Raw genomic sequence first — 21,321 nt, 5'->3', positions numbered from 1 at the left:
TAAGTGAGGTTCAATCAACCTATTTTTTACCCCAGAATCTCTGGTATAATTTATGACCAATCTTTTCGGGACACCCTGTATAATAAGTATACATATATAGAATATCTTCTTTTTAAGAAATTGTCCATTATCTCCAAATGAGCAAGGTGTCGATTTGAAATATATGTATAATATACAGCCCATTACGCACCACCTTAAAAATTGAGCATTTTTGATGTGTCGAATTTCCTAAACCAGTTGTCCCATCTAAGTGATTTTTTTTATAATATTATAGCCTAGGCTATAGGTTACCTCCTTAAGCTTGTCATGCACGGGGAGCAATATACTGTAATATATATTATATCACATCGCTCTCTATAATAATGAGTGAGCCTGCACACACGGAACCATTAGTTCCGTGTCTCCAGGCTCACTCATTACTATAGGGAGTGATATGATATAATATACATAATATATTACAGTATAGCTCCCCGTTCATGACAAGCTTAAGGAGGTAACCTATAGCCTAGGCTATAATATTATAAAAAAAATCACTGAGATTGGACAACAGGTTTAGGAAATTCGAGACATCAAAAATGCATCATTTTTAAGGTGGTGCGTTAATTTCTTGGAGAAGTGTAATTGTAATTTAATGTAAATAATGTAATATCCAATAATTGTAATTTAATATAAGATGTAATATAAGTTCCTTAAAAAATGTATTTTTTATTTCCCACAGGTCTAAATATCGTCGCTAGACGTGCACCGAACGTCCTCTCAGGACGTTAGATGGACGTTCGGCAGCACGACATTGGACCAAACTGGGACGTCCTATGAAGGTCCAATTGACGTCCACCGAACGTCCCCTCGGACTTTAGGTGGACGTCTATTGGACGTTAGATGGACGTCCATTGGACGTTTGGCAACGAGGCATTTGGACCAAACTAGGACGTCCTGTTAAGGTCCAATTTACGTCCCCTAGGACGTCCGATTAAGGTCCAATTTACGTCCGATTAAGGTCCAATTTACGTCCCCTCGGACCTTAGATGGACGTCCAATGGACGTTCGGTAGCGCGACATTTGGACCAAAATAGGACGTATAAAGGACGTTCCTCGGACGAAAACGGACGTCCAAGGGACGTCCTTAAAGTCCGTGAAGGACGTCCTATGGACGTCCGTTGGGCGTCCTTGTGCTAGTAGGGTAAAAAGACAGATTCACACCCAAGAAAGTCACTAGAAACATCTTCAGATGCATCTTCTTTTTTGGTTGATCATATCGGCCTTTGACGGTAATATTGACTAAAAATCTAAAAATAAAAGGAATAACGCAGAAAATCCAAAAATCGCTGATAAAATAAATAAACTAACCTATGAAATGCCAATAGTGTTAAAATTTTATAAATGTCATTATTGTCAAAATTTGATATGAGTAAAATTGCCTGAGGTTGTACCAATTACAAACAAGGTTTACGGAGCGGGAAATTTGAATTACTCCTCTTGGTTTAAAAACAGACTATAGTGAAAGATAAGCTCTTATATGTCAAATTCCAAATCGAATATTTTAACGTGAAATAAAAAAAATGAAACACTTTTCTGGGAAAACTTATTACAACTTTTTTAAAGTGTTTAAGAAAACGTTTATTTTTATTTTTTTAAAAAGTTTCTAGCAGCAAGAGTAAGCAAGTTACGCTCAAAATAGAGTTGTTCCTTATTTTTCGGTTAAAAATATCGTAAAAATCTCCCTCTAATTAACAGCCCAAATGGAATTAATGGTTACCACTTCACAAGTAACTTTATGTATCGTTTGTATTTGTAAGTTTCATCAGTTCAAAGTGCTTATTTGTGAAAAAATTTGGTTTTAAAGTAAATTTTAAATCTTTAATTTTGAAAAAAAAGACTTTTTTCAAAATAACTTAAAAATTATTAGTGATACCAAATATCTTAAAGAGTAAAAAATGTAGGTTTTGCTTTTTTAAATATTTGGGATTTTTTGATTTTCTGGAAGACAAAAATTGGTTAAGATATGGCTGTTTAAAATTTGCATATACATACTCGTGACTAGTGATTCGTTCGAGCCCTTTCAACAAAACCCCTTTCAAAAATAAGCATTTTTAACCAATGCAACTTACAGATCATATACAGGGTGTCCCCGAAAATAGTGCGTTCCTTAAAGGTATAGATAGAAAGCACAATGTAGAGCAAAAAATTCTTATAACATTTTTAGCCGTTTAAAACTTTTATAGAACAAAATTTGCTTAGAATTAGAATTAGTCAGTTTATCCACTCCCGGACTTATTTTGAACGTATGTTTTTTCACCCCCAAGAAGGGGTGAAAATCACATCCAGGACAAGAGAACATATCGGCATAATCTCACTTTTTTCTTTGGCATTTAACTACGTGTGTGCCAAATTTCATGTCAATTCAAGCGGTTCTTTAAAATCTGGAGGTACATTCTGGGAATGTTCCCATCGGTTTAAAACTTCCATTCGGTTTAAAATCTGGAGGTTTTGCGATATTTTACCGTGAGTGAATGGAATGATTGCCGTTGTCACTTATAGATAAGAAGTCATTATCACAATGACATAGTCAGGTTAACTGAATTATATAATTATTGTTTTTATCATTAAATGTGGAAACCTAGAATTATCCATGTCTGTCCGTCAATAAACACAACTCGTCTGTTAGTAGGACAGAAAGAATGACAAATAAGGTGTCAAATGAAAGCCTTTAACCAAAATATGATATTACATGTGAGAAGTTTGACCTCGGACTGCCTGTTCCAGAGTTGCAACCGAAAGTACTGTTTTAAATTCGTCGAAATAGTACAGACTATTATTCAACGCGACTAAGAAAGACCAGAACAAATACATACTTCCGGTTTCATGCCTGTCTATTCGTCCATGTCTGTCGGTGAACAAAATTCATCCGTCATATCAACTGACAAAAAGTTACACGAAGAGTTCAAATATCGACTGCCGGTTCAACTTCCGGTCACTTTGGGTGAAAAATTAGAACTTACGATGTCCAATGGCTTGTTACAATTTTTTTATAAGTGTTCTACTCTATCTATTCTGACTTTTTCTATAACTTACTTAGATCACATATAATTTAATACAGTTTTGATGTCAGGGTCTTCAAGAGCGTTGTGACAGTAGCAAAAATTCGAGTTGGGGTTCGAATTACTTTCTCATGCGGCTTACTCTCCTGACTTGGCCCCCTCCGATTATTAAGTGTTCCCCAAATCTGAAGAAATGACTCGTAAATAAAAAAATCAGCTGAGATAATTGAAGAAAAAATAACTATTTTTCAGAGCTTTCAGAATCGTATTATGCGCACGGCATCGACATCCGCGACACGGCATAAATCCGACAAAAGAATTGAGAGGGAATTCTGGACCAAATATCAAAAACCAGTGTAACCTAACACTTCCAGCTTCATATTAATAATAGAAAATCACCGAAAGACAAATATGTAATGTAAAGAATTAATATCTCAATATTCCGGTCTACTAAACAATAACGACTGGCAAAACATTAAAGTCTTTATTCAAGTCGTATATTCAAAAAATAAGACAAGTAGAGTAAGAAATGGATAATTAAAAATTGCGAGAAACAGTGCAAGAAAATTATTTAATAGACCCGAAGACAAAACAAAAATTAATGTACTAAATAAAAGTATTGATTCGTTACTGCAGAACTAGAACTGTTATATGGAGCTATACTAGTCTAGATCGGTGTAAATTAAATGAGAAAGAAAATAATATAATAAACACACTTTAAGAGCAGATAGAGAAAATATATGGATTATCAGAAGGTTCAAACGGCAGAATTATCAACGATAAACAAGAAAAAGTCAACGAGATAATGATTCGGGACCAACTGTTTTATTATAATTAGGGGTACGGAATTTTCGTTTTTACGAAATAGATGCGAATTTCGGCGAAATTTTGAACATAAATGCGATAAATGTGAAATATGGAGTTTTTGTTTATTTCCGCGAAATACCTGCAGGTGCCCAACTCGCCCGTAAATAAGTAGGTAGTTACGTAGTAAATAAGGTATGGAAAGATTTTACGGAAAGTTTTCTATTGTACATAATTTTTGAAAGGTTGTTTATTTTTCTAACACGTGTTGAAACAGAAGGGACTTTCATTGTTCATCATTAAATAGATAAAGATAAGATAGGGAATTGATATTTTTCAATGTTGATTCTTTGAGAAATATAAATAATCCGACTGTTGTTATCTGCATTTCGGTCTTTTGTATTGGTAAAAATCAAAGTAGGAATAAAAGTCGGCTAATTCTTATTTTCTAAACATATAAATTAGTCAAACAGGACAATCAGTGCTCATTCAGTCAATTTTTGTTAAGATTATGGTCTATCAAAAAAGTTTTCATAGTAACATAAAGTTACTTAAAGTATCCCCTAAAATGGGACGCCCTAAAACAATTTTGAGTGATCGAGTCAAAGAATTTGCAACAGATGACCTATATCTGTGTGACACAAGACACAATTGCTACACAGTGCAGTTTTCCGTCATTTGCTAAAGCAGCATTACAGAGCATTTGGAGTCCAACGAACAGCGTAGACGCAGAACGATTCTTCAGCACATATAATATTGTAGTGACAGATCGAAGAACAGCTCTTAAAGAGTCGAATGTCGAAATTACAACGATGTTAGCTTTTAATTAATGTTTTCTGTTGTTTTACTCGTAGTTAAAAATAAATGCGAAATTTTGTAATTATAAAAAAAGTAAATGCGAAATTCATGTTTTTTATTTGCGAAAATTCCGTACCCCTAATTATAATTAGTTATAAAATAGCTTCAATGGGGAAAAGCTGTAAGCTTAGACCAAACACCAGTAGGGGGCATCCAATTAATTGAGGAAAAAATTAAATGTATAACAATATTCACTTCATTTACTGAGAAGGCATTGTCCCGCAAGAATGGTTGAAATCACAATTAATAGCCCTACAAAAAGACAAGCGCTTAAAAGTGATAAGACCATTGAACAATAAGCATGTAAGCTACCTTTTAAACACATTCTCAAAAATAATCCATAACACAAGGATTGCTAGGAAATTCTTTTATAGACTTCAGGCAACAAATTCTCCTGATCATGTTTAAAAAACGTACGGAATGTACTAAATAAAAAAATATATTTATCATTTAAAAATATATACCCTTTTACTATAACATAGTTCTAACGTTGAATATATAATGCTTTCCTGTGGAGTATACAAAGGATGGTCCTGTTTTTCCCGCACGCTGCCTTGTTTAGTCTTCTTTGTCGTTTAATTCGTTAAGTTCTATCCTCTTATGTCACGGCTTCAGGAAGCAGTGGATATAGAATAGAATAGAAATATGCTTTATTGTCACTGAAAATTTTAACAATTTTATGGACAAAGCTTATATACAGTCAAAAGAAAAATAATATCAACAAGAAATAACAAGTAACAACTACAATTCAATAAAATTAGATAAATCGTCAATATACAGTAAATAAGATATAAAACCAAAGACAAAAACAATTAATTACAAAATTTATATACATTGCAAATTGAAAGTTGAACATACAACAACTAAAATACAACATTAGGAATTGACAGTTTAAGCTACTGCGTATGAAACCCAATTTTCTTAGTTATTCATTAAGAAATTCTTCTATTGAATAATATGGTCTTTCAGATAGATAGGCTTTTGTCAGTTTACGGAATTTTGGGAAAGATGTTGCAGATTTAAGTTGTAAATGCAGTGAACGGGAGGCCTATGTCGAACAGTGAACGAACGGAGCCTTTTCGCATTTATCATATAGAGAAGTCACTTGTCAAAAACTGGACGTATGTAATCGTATTCAATTTGTTAAATACTGTCACATAATATGTCATACACCTCTGCGCGTTAATCCATTTTATTTCTACAATTTTAAGGTGCTATTACATGCCGCCATTTTGATTTGTCTACAGTCGCATTCTGCCCGTTAAATCCCATCGTTTGAGGCGCTGTACGTCACGATTGGATCAATTGTAGCGAAGCTGCATGACTAAGGCCCTTTTAACATGTTGCTGTATTTGATTTTTCTGTGCCATTTTATATTATTTGTCAAATACTATTATTTGAGGTGCTGTACATCACGATTGGACCAATAGGACCGTAGATACAAGACTAAGGCCCTTTTGACATGCTGCTGTATTTGATTTTCCTATGTCATTGTATTCTATTTGACAAATCCAGTTATTTGAGGTGCTGTACTCCACGATTGGACCAATAGGAGCGAAGATACGTAAATAAGGCCCTTTTGGCATGTTGCTGTATTTGATTATTCTGTGTCATTGTGTTCTGTTCGTTAAACCCTATCATTTGAGTTGCTGTATGTCACGATTGGACCAATAGGACCGAAGATACATAACAAAGGCCCTTTTGACTTGTTGCTGTATTTGATTTGTTTGTGTCAAATTTGATTCTATTGGTCAAGTCCTATTATTTAAGATGCTGTACGTCACGATTGGACTAATAGGACCGAAGATACGCTACTAAGCCCCTTTTGACATGCTGTTGTATTTGATTTTTTTATGTCATTATATTCTGTTTGTCAAATCCTATCATTTGAGGTGCTATACATCACGATTGGACTAACAGGACCGAAGATACATAACTAAGGCCCTTTTGACATGCTGCTGTGTTTGATTTTTCTGTGTCATTGTCTTCTATGATGCCTAAGGCATGTCTATGATATGCCTTATTTTTAAACAAAACAAGTAATTGGACTTCGTAAGTCCTAGGTTTTCACCCAAAGTAATCGAAAGTAGAACTGGAAGACGACATTTGAATTTTACGTGTAACTTTGCGTGGATTGATATACGAATTTACTAATTTTGAGTCATTTTTACTAAACTTTGACATTTGTCACCTCATTTGTAATTCCACCCGGTATAATGGCGGAGGAGTTATATTGGCGGTCGTACGAACCGACAGAAAGATTGCCTAGGTCAAATATCTCACCTTTAGTACCATCCTTGGATTATAAGCTTTCATTTGACACCTCATTTATCCTTCTAGCTGGTATAATGATGGAGGAGTTATATTCGCCGTCGTACGAACCGACGGAAAGACAGCCTAGGTCAAATATCTCACCTTTAGTACCATCCTTGGATTATAAGCTTTCATTTGACACCTCATTTGTCATTCTACCTAGTATAATGATCGAGGAGTTATATTCGCGGTCAGACAGACCGACGGACAGACCGCCAAGGTCAAATATCTCACCTTTAGTACCATCCTTGGATTATCAGCTTTCATTTGACACCTCATTTGTCATTCTACCTGGTATAATGACGGATGAGTTATATTCCCGGTCGTACGGACGGACGGAAGGACAGCCTGGGTCAAATATCTCACCTTTAGTACCATAGTTGGATTATAATCTTTTATTTGACACCTCATTTATCATTCAAGTTGGTATAATAATGGAGGAGTTATATTCGCGGTCGGAGGGGCCGACGCACAGACCGAAGTCAAATATGTCACCTTTAATACCATCCTTGGACTATAAGCTTTCATTTGACACCTCATTTGTCATTCTACCTGGTATAATGACAAAGAAGTTATATTCGCGGTCGTACGGACCGACGGAAAGACAGCCTAGGTCAAATATCTCACCTCTATTACCATCCTTGGATTATAAGCTTTCATTTGACACCTCATTTGTCATTCTACCTGGTATAATGATCGAGGAGTTATATTCGCGGTCTGACAGACCGACGGACAGACCGCCAAGGTCAAATATCTCACCTTTAGTACCATCCTTGGGTTGTCAGCTTTCATTTGACACCTCATTTGTCATTACCTAGTATAATGACGGAGAAGTTATATTCGCGGTCGGACGGACAGACAGCCTATGTCAAATTTCTCACCTTTAGTACCATCCTTGGATTATAAGCTTTCATTTGACACCTCAAATGTCATTCTACCTGGTATAATGATCGAGGAGTTATATTCGCGGTCGTACGGACCGACGGACAGACAGCCTAGGTCAAATATCTCACCTTTAATACCATCCTTGGATTATCAGCTTTTATTTGACACCTCATTTGTCATTCTACCTGTTATAATGACGGAGAAGTTATATTCGCGGTCGTACGGACCGACGGAAAGACAGCCTAGGTTAAATATCTCACCTTTAGTACCATCCTTGGATTATAGTCTTTTATTTGACACCTGATTTATCATTCAAGCTGGTATAATAACGGAAGAGTTATATTCGCGGTCGGAGGGGCCGACGCACAGACCGCCTAAGTCAAATATGTCACCTTTAGTACCATCCTTGGATTATAAGCTTTCATTTTGACACCTCATTTGTCATTCTACCTGGTATAATGATCGAGGAGTTATATTCGCGGTCGGACAGACCGACGGACAGACCGCCAAGGTCAAATATCTCACCTTTAGTACCATCCTTGGATTATCAGCTTTCATTTGACACCTCATTTGTCATTCTACCTGGTATAATGACAAAGAAGTTATATTCGCGGTCGTACGGACCGACGGAAAGACAGCCTAGGTCAAATATCTCACCTTTAGTACCATCCTTGGATCATAAGCTTTCATTTGACACCTCATTTATCATTCAAGCTGGTATAATGATGGAGAAGTTATATTCGCGGTCGTACGAACCGACGGAAAGACAGCCTAGGTCAAATATCTCACCTTTAGTACCATCCTTGGATTATAATATTTTATTTGACACCTCATTTATCATTCAAGCTGGTATAATAATGGAGGAGTTATATTCGCGGTCGGAGGGGCCGACGCACAGACCGCCTAAGTCAAATATGTCAACTTTAGTACCATCCTTGGATTATAAGCTTTCATTTGCCACCTCATTTGTCATTCTACCTGGTATAATGACGGAGGAGTTATATTCGCGGTCGTACGGACCGACGGAAAGACAGCCTAGGTCAAATATCTCACCTTTAGTACCATTCTTGGATTATAAGCTTTCATTTGACACCTTATTTGTCATTCTACCTGGTATAATGACGGAGAAGTTATATTCGCGGTCGCACGGACCGACGGAAAGACAGCCTAGGTCAAATATCTCACCTTTAGTACCATCCTTGGATTATAAGCTTTTATTTGACACCTCATTTATCATTCAAGCTGGTATAATAATGGAGGAGTTATATTCGCGGTCGGAGGGACCGACGTACAGACCGCCTATGTCAAATATGTCAACTTTAGTACCATCCTTGGATTATAAGCTTTCATTTGACACCTTATTTGTCATTCTACCTGGTATAATGACGAAGGAGTTATATTCGCGGTCGTACGGACCGACGGAAAGACAGCCTAGGTCAAATATCTCACCTTTAGTACCATCCTTGGATTATAAGCTTTCATTTGACACCTCATTTGTCATTCTACCTGGTATAATGATGGAGGAGTTATATTCGCGGTCGGACAGACCGACAAACAGACCACCAAGGTCAAATATCTCACCTTTAGTACCATCCTTGGATTATCAGCTTTCAGTTGACACCTCATTTGTCATTCTAGCTGGTATGTTGACGGAGGAGTTGTGATTACAGACAGACGGACGTGGATAATACAAAGTTTTCACATTTTTTCAAAATTGGGTGAAAACAACATGATGCCAGAATGATTTGTTGGTGAAAATAATATATACATTCTCAAATTGCCTATTATTCGTTGTGGATAATATTATATTCAACAGTGATGCCAAATTTCTGATGCCAAAATGATTGATAATGAAAGTGGGATATACGTTTTCATGTATATTGCGGCAGCGACAAAACGGTAAAACACTGAACTAAATGTATATAATATTTTCACTGTACCATCATTTTGGACTCAAACATTTTATGGAATAAACTTATATAACTTAGTAAGGGATAAACAAAGAAAGCTGATATATTAAAGTAACATCAAGAAATCAAATCTCTAACTACCGAGTTGATTAGACTTCTGGTAACAAGTGCAGAAAAAAAGTTATTAAGGTAGTGTAAAGTGGCATCGATATACAGATGCCACTTTGCAAGACGATGCCAAATCGATGGTAAATGCATAATGTATCGATGCCAAATTGATAGTAGGATGTATATATATATATATATATATATATATATATATATATATATATATATATATATATATATATATATATATATATATATATATATATATATATATTGATGCACGTTAAGTTGTGACTTCCGGTATACAGAAGAGGCTGTCCGACTTCCACCTTTTCTACTAGGAATTATTTTTTAAAAATTGTGTATTTGGTAAAAGGGGGGCTTATAAAATGGGTCTACCTATTGAGGGAAAAGGATTTACCACAATAAATTTTGTATATATATACGTATATACCGAAGCGTACAGCATACGTTATGGCTTCCATATATAGGGTAGTTCAAGGTGCGTTGTCACTTCCAGCGGTGTTGTCATATTTTGGAAGTCACAACGACTCGTCTGCTGATTTACCTCTTACTTTAAGCGTAATGTGTGATCTTTTGAAACTTTTACTGTGAATACAGTTGTGAATGCAGTTCTGTGTTTTAAAGTTGTCTATTTAAATTAAAAGATTGATATCCTTTTGATTAAACAGGTTTACAAAAAAAATACATTTCGGAATATTTGACGAAACCATATGACTAGGGGGTTTTTGGGGTCGCTGGTCACGAATCCGGGGTCCGCTGACCTCTATCACGTCAGGTAATGGTAATCTCAAGGTCAAATCAAGATAAACCGACAGTCGCTCTGAAAAAGTATATTAGGGGGTTTTTGTGGTCGCTGATGACGAATTTGTGTCCGCTGACCTCTATCACGTCTAGCTCAAGGTCATTTCGAGGTCAAATCAAGATAAATGGACACGATCGCTCTGAAAAAGTATATTAGGGGGTTTTTGGGGTCGCTGATCACAAAACTGGGGTCCGTTGAGCTCAACCGCGACAGGTAAAGGTCATTTCAAGGTCAAATCAGTTTTGTGGACTTGTCCTGATTTGGCCTTGAAATGACCATTACCTTACGTGGTAGAGCTCAACGGACCGCAGTTTTCATGATCAGTGACTCCAAAACCCCTATATTTTCAGAGCGATTGTGTCGATTTATGTTGATTTGACCTTGAACTAGACGTGATAGAGGTCAGCGGACTAATGATTCGTCATCAGCGACACCAAAAACGCCCTAATATACTTTCTCAGAGCGACTGTCGATTTATCTTTATTTGACCTTGAAATGACCTTTACCTGGCGTGAAAGAGGTGAGCGGACCCCGGATTCGTGATCAGCCACCCCAAAAACCCCCTTTTAACATGGTTTCGTCAAATAGTCCGAAATTTAGTTTTTTTTGTAAACCTGTATTATTTATGATATGATTGATATTTATTTTACAAATACTAATATTTTATTATTGCTGCAAAATGGATTTTTTGGAATTAATTAAAAAAGTGTTATTAGTAAGTAATTTATTTATGAAAATTATATCAAAAATTTTAATAAATAAATTTGAACTTATAGGAAATTTTAATATTTATTATTTTTCTTGATTAAATTTTGAATTTTAGATTTTATTACAGGCACCGTCCTTTTAATTTTTGATGTACCAATAATAATGTGTAATAAGAAAATTAAATGGCTAAATACACCAGGTGGGGTTGAGCTGCTAAAAAGCTATCTAGATCCATCTTTTTAGAGAAGATTAGTCCCAGTCTGCTACTCGATACTATTGACTGTGCTTCTCCAGTTCTTTCTATCCTCTGTCTTTTTCTGCTAGTCTCTAATTCCTGCCCTATATAAATTTTCCTTTACTTCCTGTAACCATTTATTCTAGTTCCTCCGCGTCTCCTTCTAACTCCGGGTTTCCATTGTAAAATTGAGTTTATAGTTGTTACGCTACCTGCTCTCCATATATGCCCCAACCATCTAACACTGCTGAAATCTGAAAATCTGGAATAATATCTACCCGGGTCGAAACATTTTTTTTAATATATGAAAATAGTTATTTATGAAACAGTTCGTGAAGTATGCTTTTTACGAATGCACGTGATGTTTAGAGCACAAGCGATAACGGAGCGAGTGCTATACATCGCTTAAGTTCGCAAAAAGTACTTCACGCACAGTTTCATACAATATTTTGTCTACGATAAACAAATAAAAAAACTGTAACTCTTCATCACTGGAATTCATTCCTATTCTACAATTTTTAGAACTTATTTAAACATTCTAATTTCTTTCAAACCACAAAACTGTCAAATTTTTTTTTGGGAATTTATTGCTCATTATGTCATCACCATGACAACGCGAAAGTTAAGGATATTTGATTATATGAAAGTGTGTCAAAAACAGTGCGAAAAAGTAAATCCCGTTTAAAATACATTGTTACTTCACGCACACGTTATCCATTAAATAGATCGATGCAGATCGGCCTTATATCGGATCCTCTACTATTAGTCCGTTCGCTGACGGTAAAATATTGCAAAACCCATAAATTTTAAAAAACCGCTTAGATCAGGGGTGGGCAATTACTTTTAAGCGCGGGCCAAAATGAAAGTTTCAAAATGTCTCTCGGGCCGGAGGACTATACCGGATATGTACGCTGTGCCCACGCGAATTTTTTTGGTGTAGTTTATTCCCTGCCCAAGAAATAAATACTATAAGTATTATTTTAAAGCATTTGGACAAAGAAATTTGACTGTTAATAATTAGAAAATGGTAATAATAAATTGTCCTACTTGGGAATACATGCGAAAAACTTGTGCCCAGTAAAATATGTCACGTAATTGAAAAAAAAATGGTCATTATATTAAATCATAAGAAGATCCAGAAAAAGAACCAGATAAAAAATGAAGATATTGAGATACAAATATGTCAACTTTAGTACCATCCTTGGATTATAAGCTTTCATTTGACACCTTATTTGTCATTCTACCTGGTATAATGACGAAGGAGTTATATTCGCGGTCGTACGGACCGACGGAAAGACAGCCTAGGTCAAATATCTCACCTTTAGTACCATCCTTGGATTATAAGCTTTCATTTGACACCTCATTTGTCATTCTACCTGGTATAATGATGGAGGAGTTATATTCGCGGTCGGACAGACCGACAAACAGACCACCAAGGTCAAATATCTCACCTTTAGTACCATCCTTGGATTATCAGCTTTCAGTTGACACCTCATTTGTCATTCTAGCTGGTATGTTGACGGAGGAGTTGTGATTACAGACAGACGGACGTGGATAATACAAAGTTTTCACATTTTTTCAAAATTGGGTGAAAACAACATGATGCCAGAATGATTTGTTGGTGAAAATAATATATACATTCTCAAATTGCCTATTATTCGTTGTGGATAATATTATATTCAACAGTGATGCCAAATTTCTGATGCCAAAATGATTGATAATGAAAGTGGGATATACGTTTTCATGTATATTGCGGCAGCGACAAAACGGTAAAACACTGAACTAAATGTATATAATATTTTCACTGTACCATCATTTTGGACTCAAACATTTTATGGAATAAACTTATATAACTTAGTAAGGGATAAACAAAGAAAGCTGATATATTAAAGTAACATCAAGAAATCAAATCTCTAACTACCGAGTTGATTAGACTTCTGGTAACAAGTGCAGAAAAAAAGTTATTAAGGTAGTGTAAAGTGGCATCGATATACAGATGCCACTTTGCAAGACGATGCCAAATCGATGGTAAATGCATAATGTATCGATGCCAAATTGATAGTAGGATGTATATATATATATATATATATATATATATATATATATATATATATATATATATATATATATATATATATATTGATGCACGTTAAGTTGTGACTTCCGGTATACAGAAGAGGCTGTCCGACTTCCACCTTTTCTACTAGGAATTATTTTTTAAAAATTGTGTATTTGGTAAAAGGGGGGCTTATAAAATGGGTCTACCTATTGAGGGAAAAGGATTTACCACAATAAATTTTGTATATATATACGTATATACCGAAGCGTACAGCATACGTTATGGCTTCCATATATAGGGTAGTTCAAGGTGCGTTGTCACTTCCAGCGGTGTTGTCATATTTTGGAAGTCACAACGACTCGTCTGCTGATTTACCTCTTACTTTAAGCGTAATGTGTGATCTTTTGAAACTTTTACTGTGAATACAGTTGTGAATGCAGTTCTGTGTTTTAAAGTTGTCTATTTAAATTAAAAGATTGATATCCTTTTGATTAAACAGGTTTACAAAAAAAATACATTTCGGAATATTTGACGAAACCATATGACTAGGGGGTTTTTGGGGTCGCTGGTCACGAATCCGGGGTCCGCTGACCTCTATCACGTCAGGTAATGGTAATCTCAAGGTCAAATCAAGATAAACCGACAGTCGCTCTGAAAAAGTATATTAGGGGGTTTTTGTGGTCGCTGATGACGAATTTGTGTCCGCTGACCTCTATCACGTCTAGCTCAAGGTCATTTCGAGGTCAAATCAAGATAAATGGACACGATCGCTCTGAAAAAGTATATTAGGGGGTTTTTGGGGTCGCTGATCACAAAACTGGGGTCCGTTGAGCTCAACCGCGACAGGTAAAGGTCATTTCAAGGTCAAATCAGTTTTGTGGACTTGTCCTGATTTGGCCTTGAAATGACCATTACCTTACGTGGTAGAGCTCAACGGACCGCAGTTTTCATGATCAGTGACTCCAAAACCCCTATATTTTCAGAGCGATTGTGTCGATTTATGTTGATTTGACCTTGAACTAGACGTGATAGAGGTCAGCGGACTAATGATTCGTCATCAGCGACACCAAAAACGCCCTAATATACTTTCTCAGAGCGACTGTCGATTTATCTTTATTTGACCTTGAAATGACCTTTACCTGGCGTGAAAGAGGTGAGCGGACCCCGGATTCGTGATCAGCCACCCCAAAAACCCCCTTTTAACATGGTTTCGTCAAATAGTCCGAAATTTAGTTTTTTTTGTAAACCTGTATTATTTATGATATGATTGATATTTATTTTACAAATACTAATATTTTATTATTGCTGCAAAATGGATTTTTTGGAATTAATTAAAAAAGTGTTATTAGTAAGTAATTTATTTATGAAAATTATATCAAAAATTTTAATAAATAAATTTGAACTTATAGGAAATTTTAATATTTATTATTTTTCTTGATTAAATTTTGAATTTTAGATTTTATTACAGGCACCGTCCTTTTAATTTTTGATGTACCAATAATAATGTGTAATAAGAAAATTAAATGGCTAAATACACCAGGTGGGGTTGAGCTGCTAAAAAGCTATCTAGATCCATCTTTTTAGAGAAGATTAGTCCCAGTCTGCTACTCGATACTATTGACTGTGCTTCTCCAGTTCTTTCTATCCTCTGTCTTTTTCTGCTAGTCTCTAATTCCTGCCCTATATAAATTTTCCTTTACTTCCTGTAACCATTTATTCTAGTTCCTCCGCGTCTCCTTCTAACTCCGGGTTTCCATTGTAAAATTGAGTTTATAGTTGTTACGCTACCTGCTCTCCATATATGCCCCAACCATCTAACACTGCTGAAATCTGAAAATCTGGAATAATATCTACCCGGGTCGAAACATTTTTTTTAATATATGAAAATAGTTATTTATGAAACAGTTCGTGAAGTATGCTTTTTACGAATGCACGTGATGTTTAGAGCACAAGCGATAACGGAGCGAGTGCTATACATCGCTTAAGTTCGCAAAAAGTACTTCACGCACAGTTTCATACAATATTTTGTCTACGATAAACAAATAAAAAAACTGTAACTCTTCATCACTGGAATTCATTCCTATTCTACAATTTTTAGAACTTATTTAAACATTCTAATTTCTTTCAAACCACAAAACTGTCAAATTTTTTTTTGGGAATTTATTGCTCATTATGTCATCACCATGACAACGCGAAAGTTAAGGATATTTGATTATATGAAAGTGTGTCAAAAACAGTGCGAAAAAGTAAATCCCGTTTAAAATACATTGTTACTTCACGCACACGTTATCCATTAAATAGATCGATGCAGATCGGCCTTATATCGGATCCTCTACTATTAGTCCGTTCGCTGACGGTAAAATATTGCAAAACCCATAAATTTTAAAAAACCGCTTAGATCAGGGGTGGGCAATTACTTTTAAGCGCGGGCCAAAATGAAAGTTTCAAAATGTCTCTCGGGCCGGAGGACTATACCGGATATGTACGCTGTGCCCACGCGAATTTTTTTGGTGTAGTTTATTCCCTGCCCAAGAAATAAATACTATAAGTATTATTTTAAAGCATTTGGACAAAGAAATTTGACTGTTAATAATTAGAAAATGGTAATAATAAATTGTCCTACTTGGGAATACATGCGAAAAACTTGTGCCCAGTAAAATATGTCACGTAATTGAAAAAAAAATGGTCATTATATTAAATCATAAGAAGATCCAGAAAAAGAACCAGATAAAAAATGAAGATATTGAGCAAGTGGACAAAATGAAATACTTACTTAGGAGTCTGGATTACGGAAGATTTAAATTCGAAATCATAAATTCTATCAAGAATAGAGCAATTGAGGGTAGACTTTTTGAAGATGAGGACATTTCTGAGTCACCAAAGACTCAATCTGCAAATCTGATATTAGTTGATAAAATGTTGTATATCCACTCTATTCTTTTTTATGGTGCCGAAGCTTGGATTGTTAATGCTGACTTAATGAGAAAGCCGGAAGCTTTTGAGATGTGGCTTTTTGGGAGAATTTAGAAAATACCATGGACCGATCATATACGAACAAAATGATGTTGCACGAAATGGAAAGAGACAGAGAACTTTTGACCTCCATTAAAAGGAGACAGACAGCATATTTACGGCACATGCTCAGAAATGATATGTACGAGTTGTTCGAAGGAAAAAGGGGTCCTGGTAGACGACAAATATTCTGACTGAAAACATTTGAGACTGGACCGGGTTAAACACACAGACGCTTTTAAGAAAAGCAGAAAATAGAGACGAATTTGCAATGGTGTTTTAGCCAACCTTCATTAGTGGAGTCGGCGTTAGAAGAATAATAATAAATTAATGGTAATTAAATAAATCAGTTATTGAAAGATTTTATTTTCTTATTTATTTATATTTTAACGATACAAATTAATTTATATTGATACATATTTTGTAAATATACCTAATATTAAATAAAATTATAAAAAAAAGACAAACATTAAACGTTAAAATTAATAGAATACTCATTATAAATATAACTTCTATAATAGTTAATGCGAAACGTGAAATCGCGAATGTTCATGTGATATTATTTCTTCAAAATTGGGATCCAAATCACTTGTAGCAATCCTTAATACCGAGTGTAGATTTTCGTCAGTAATTTGTGATCGATATTTATTTTTCGTGGAAACCATCAACGAAAAAGTTCTTTCACAAATATATGTCGAACCAAATAAAACTAGGTATTTTTGAACATAGTTTAAAAAATGTTTAAAATGTTCTGTATTTAAAGCACCGTAGAAAGCACTCAATTCGTTTGATTGAACATTTTCTTTTAATAAATTATTTGCCTGTAAGTCAATTAATTCTAGCTGAATTTCAACAGGAGCTTCTTGCACATCGAAATTGAAAGGTTGACTAATTAATGACAAAGGTTTTTCAATAGCTTTGAAATCTTGAAATCTTCTTTGGAATTCAGTATGCAGGTCTTGTGTTACTGAACTATATTTAAGAAAATCAGAATTTTTCAATAATTCTCGTCGTGTTTGTAATGATGGGAAGTGGTTTAATATTTTTTATTAAAGTTCTCAGCAAATAAGTTTAGTTTTATCATAAATGCTTTGACATTTGAGTGCATATTGAAAGCGAACTGGTTTTTCCCTTGTAAATTTACATTAAGTTCATTTAAATATTTTACAATATCTACAGAAAACGACAAATCGTTTAGCCATGCCTCATTTTTCAATTCAGGAAAATCATGTAGTTTTTCTTTTATCGACAAGAAGGATACTATTTCATCAAGCAAATATTGAAATCTGTCCAAAACTTTACCGATGCTAAGCCATCTCACCTCAGTGTAGTAAGGAATTTCGTAAAAGTCACTTTCAATTTCTTTCAAAAATTCAACAAACTGTCGATGATTTAAGGCACGTTCCCGGATAAAATTTACAACTTTTGTCACAACAGTAACGACGTGATTCAATTTTAAAACTTTTCTACATAACACTTCTTGATGAATAATGCAGTGTAAAAATAATATGTCTTGTTCTGGCTGCAACTGTTTTACTTTGTCGCTGATTCGTTTTAGTAAGCCCACATTTTTCCCTGTTAAACTAGGACAGCCATCCGTAGTGATGCTTACTATTTTGTTCCAAGGTAAATTTACTTTAACTAAACACTCTTCAACAGCGTTAAAAAAGTCTTCACCGGTAGTTGTATCTTTCATTGGATGCACACTAAGAAGTTCCTCGCGAATTTCACATTTTTTGTTAATGCCCCGAATAAATATTAATAATTGACTTGTGTCAGTAATATCGCAGGACTCATCCAACGCCAGAGAACAATATGTAAAATCAGCAATTATTGTTTTTAGCTGGTCGAGTAAATTTCCTGAAATATTTTCGATCCGTCGTACTATTGTTCTCCTTGACAGGCTTAAATTTTCAAAAATATGTTTTTTTTCAGGACAACATATCTCCGACACTTCTACCATGCACTGTTTAACAAATTCTGCTTCAGAAAAAGGTTTACATAACTTAGCAATTTTGTGTGCAATAACATAACTTGCTTGTGTGGTAGATTTCTCGATGTTACTTTGTTTGCTAAAAATATTTTGTTGTTTATTTAAGTTTTTTGCTAAGTTGTCTGCAGCATTTTTAAGTTCTTCTAAAGAAAACGATGCATATTTTGGATGTTTTGATGTAAAATGCCTCTTTAAATTATATTCCTTGAAAACAGCAATGGTTTAATGGCAAACTAAACAAATTGCTTTCTTACCAATATTCGTAAAAAGGTATTTTTCTGTCCATGCTTCATTAAAATTTCTGCATTCCAAATCAACTTTTCTTTTTTTAGATTGTATCATTTTGCAAATGCTTACAAATAAATATTTTAATACAATAAAATAAAAACAATGTTTTCAAATTTTACTTACAAAATGTCCTCCACTTTTTCAATTTATTATATATTTGCAAAATAACACACACTGTATCAAAAGAAATATGAGGAGTAATAGGAAATACGACCAGTGCTAAATCAAAATAAACTTATACGCGTCTTTCGAAGTAGTTGTAAAACTTCGGCAAAAATCGGTAACAATGAATTTTATGCTGAAGTAGGTATTCCAAACAACCATACTTAATTCAGATTTAATAAATAAAGAATCATATTATTGGGACCAAAGTGCTGAGGTATTTAGATCATAAACTGTCAGTGATATGGTTGAAATAGATACCCAAACACCGAGTGCTTGTCTTGAGACCTTGAGAGTTAAATACGATTATTAATACCGAATAAACAATTATGAATCTCCGGGGATTTCCCTATATTTTAAAAGAAATTTAAAGTAAATAGTTACAATTAAACAGTTTTTAAAAATATAGTTAGCTAAGGCTGTTCGTAATTATAATACTCTCTATTATTTATATTATTTAATAATTTATGTGAACACTATGCAAACTATTACTGTTGATTTCAACAAAATCACATAAAAGGGATTAAAAAGATTAGGTACTTGCGGGGTTTTTCAACGGGCCGGACAAAGTAAGCGAAAGGGCCGGACCCGGCCCGCGGGCCGGCTTTTGCCCACCCCTGTGCTATAGCCTTATTCTTTAACTATATCGCTGTAATAACATTGTTTCTAGACAGGTAAATTATCATTGTATACTGGGCGTACCAATCAAACTGGTTTTTTTTTTCAATTTTCACAACACCATGTGGAATATTCTAGCCTTTATACAATATTGAAATTAAAACCCAACTATAGCCCCAGGTTTTCTTAACGTTCTGTTTGTTATTCATTCGCTTATGTTGGATAATAAAAAAGTTAGGGACTTTAACAACTAAACATGTTCTTTATCAATACATGGTGTTTCTAAATAAGTGCGACAAACTTTAAGGGGTAATTCTGCATGAAAAAATAATGATCGTTTAGTTGATAAAGCTATGTCCGCAAATGCTTGCAAATATAAAATTCTTTTGCCAAACGATCATTATTTTTTCATGCAGAAATTACCCCTTAAAGTTTGTCGCACTTATATTTAGAAACACCTGTATCGATAAAGAACATGGCTAGTTGTTAAAGTCCTTAACTTTTTATTATCCAACGTAAGCGAATGAATAAAAAAACAGAATGTTAATAAAACCTGGAGCTATAGTTAGGCTTTGATTTAAATATTTTATAAAGGCTAGAATATTCCACAGGGTGTTGTGAAAATTGAGAAAAAAACCCAGTTTGATTGGTACACCCGGTATACAATGAAAATTTACCTGTCTATCAACAATATTATCATAGCTATTTTGTTAAAGAATAAGGCTATAACATATTAAAAAAAATTACTTAAATCGGACAACAGGTTTGGGAGATACGAGACATCAAAAATTACCCATTTTTTTGGGGTGCCCGTTTTTCGTGCCGGTGAGTGTAGATTAAATTAGAAGTTCATTGTAAAAAAGGAAGTAAACAAAAACACGAGAAAAATGAATTTATATAAGTAAATAGGTAAGTAAATATTATAGATTAAAATAAGTACAGAAAATATAAAATTATAGAGATATATAATCACTTATTGTACCTTCATTTAAGGCTAACTTTAAAAGTAAAGCAGATCTGCTATTATTCATGTTTAAAAACAAAAGGCACACAAAACACTAAGTACGATTAGGACCGCGAATCTACAACAGATAAATGTCTGGAAACTGTTACACAGGGTTGCCAAAAAACGGAAGTCACACCGAGCGGTGTGGTATACGGAAGACCCTACGCGTTGTGTACATAGCCTGTATAGTAGCACGGGAGCGACACTAGCGCTGGTGATATACCGTCGAACTAAAATCTGATCTTATGAGTATGTTAGATACGATATGACTTCCAGCGAAATTTTTAATATAAGCCTTCTGATACCATCTAGTAGCCAAATTCGTAAAAATATAGGCAAAACGTTGTGACTTCCGAAATCGGAAGTCATAACGGTATATATGAAGTAACAACGTATTACGAGAATCTACTTTGGAAGTCACATGGATACATGTATCAATATATATATATATGATGCCCATGAAAATGGGCGAAATATATTGGAATAAGTAAAAAGAGT

The sequence above is a fragment of the Diabrotica virgifera genome, chromosome 9, assembly GCF_917563875.1.
Source record: "Diabrotica virgifera virgifera chromosome 9, PGI_DIABVI_V3a".
Classification (NCBI taxonomy): Eukaryota; Metazoa; Arthropoda; class Insecta; order Coleoptera; family Chrysomelidae; genus Diabrotica; species Diabrotica virgifera.
Note: the sequence above shows the minus strand (reverse complement) of the source record.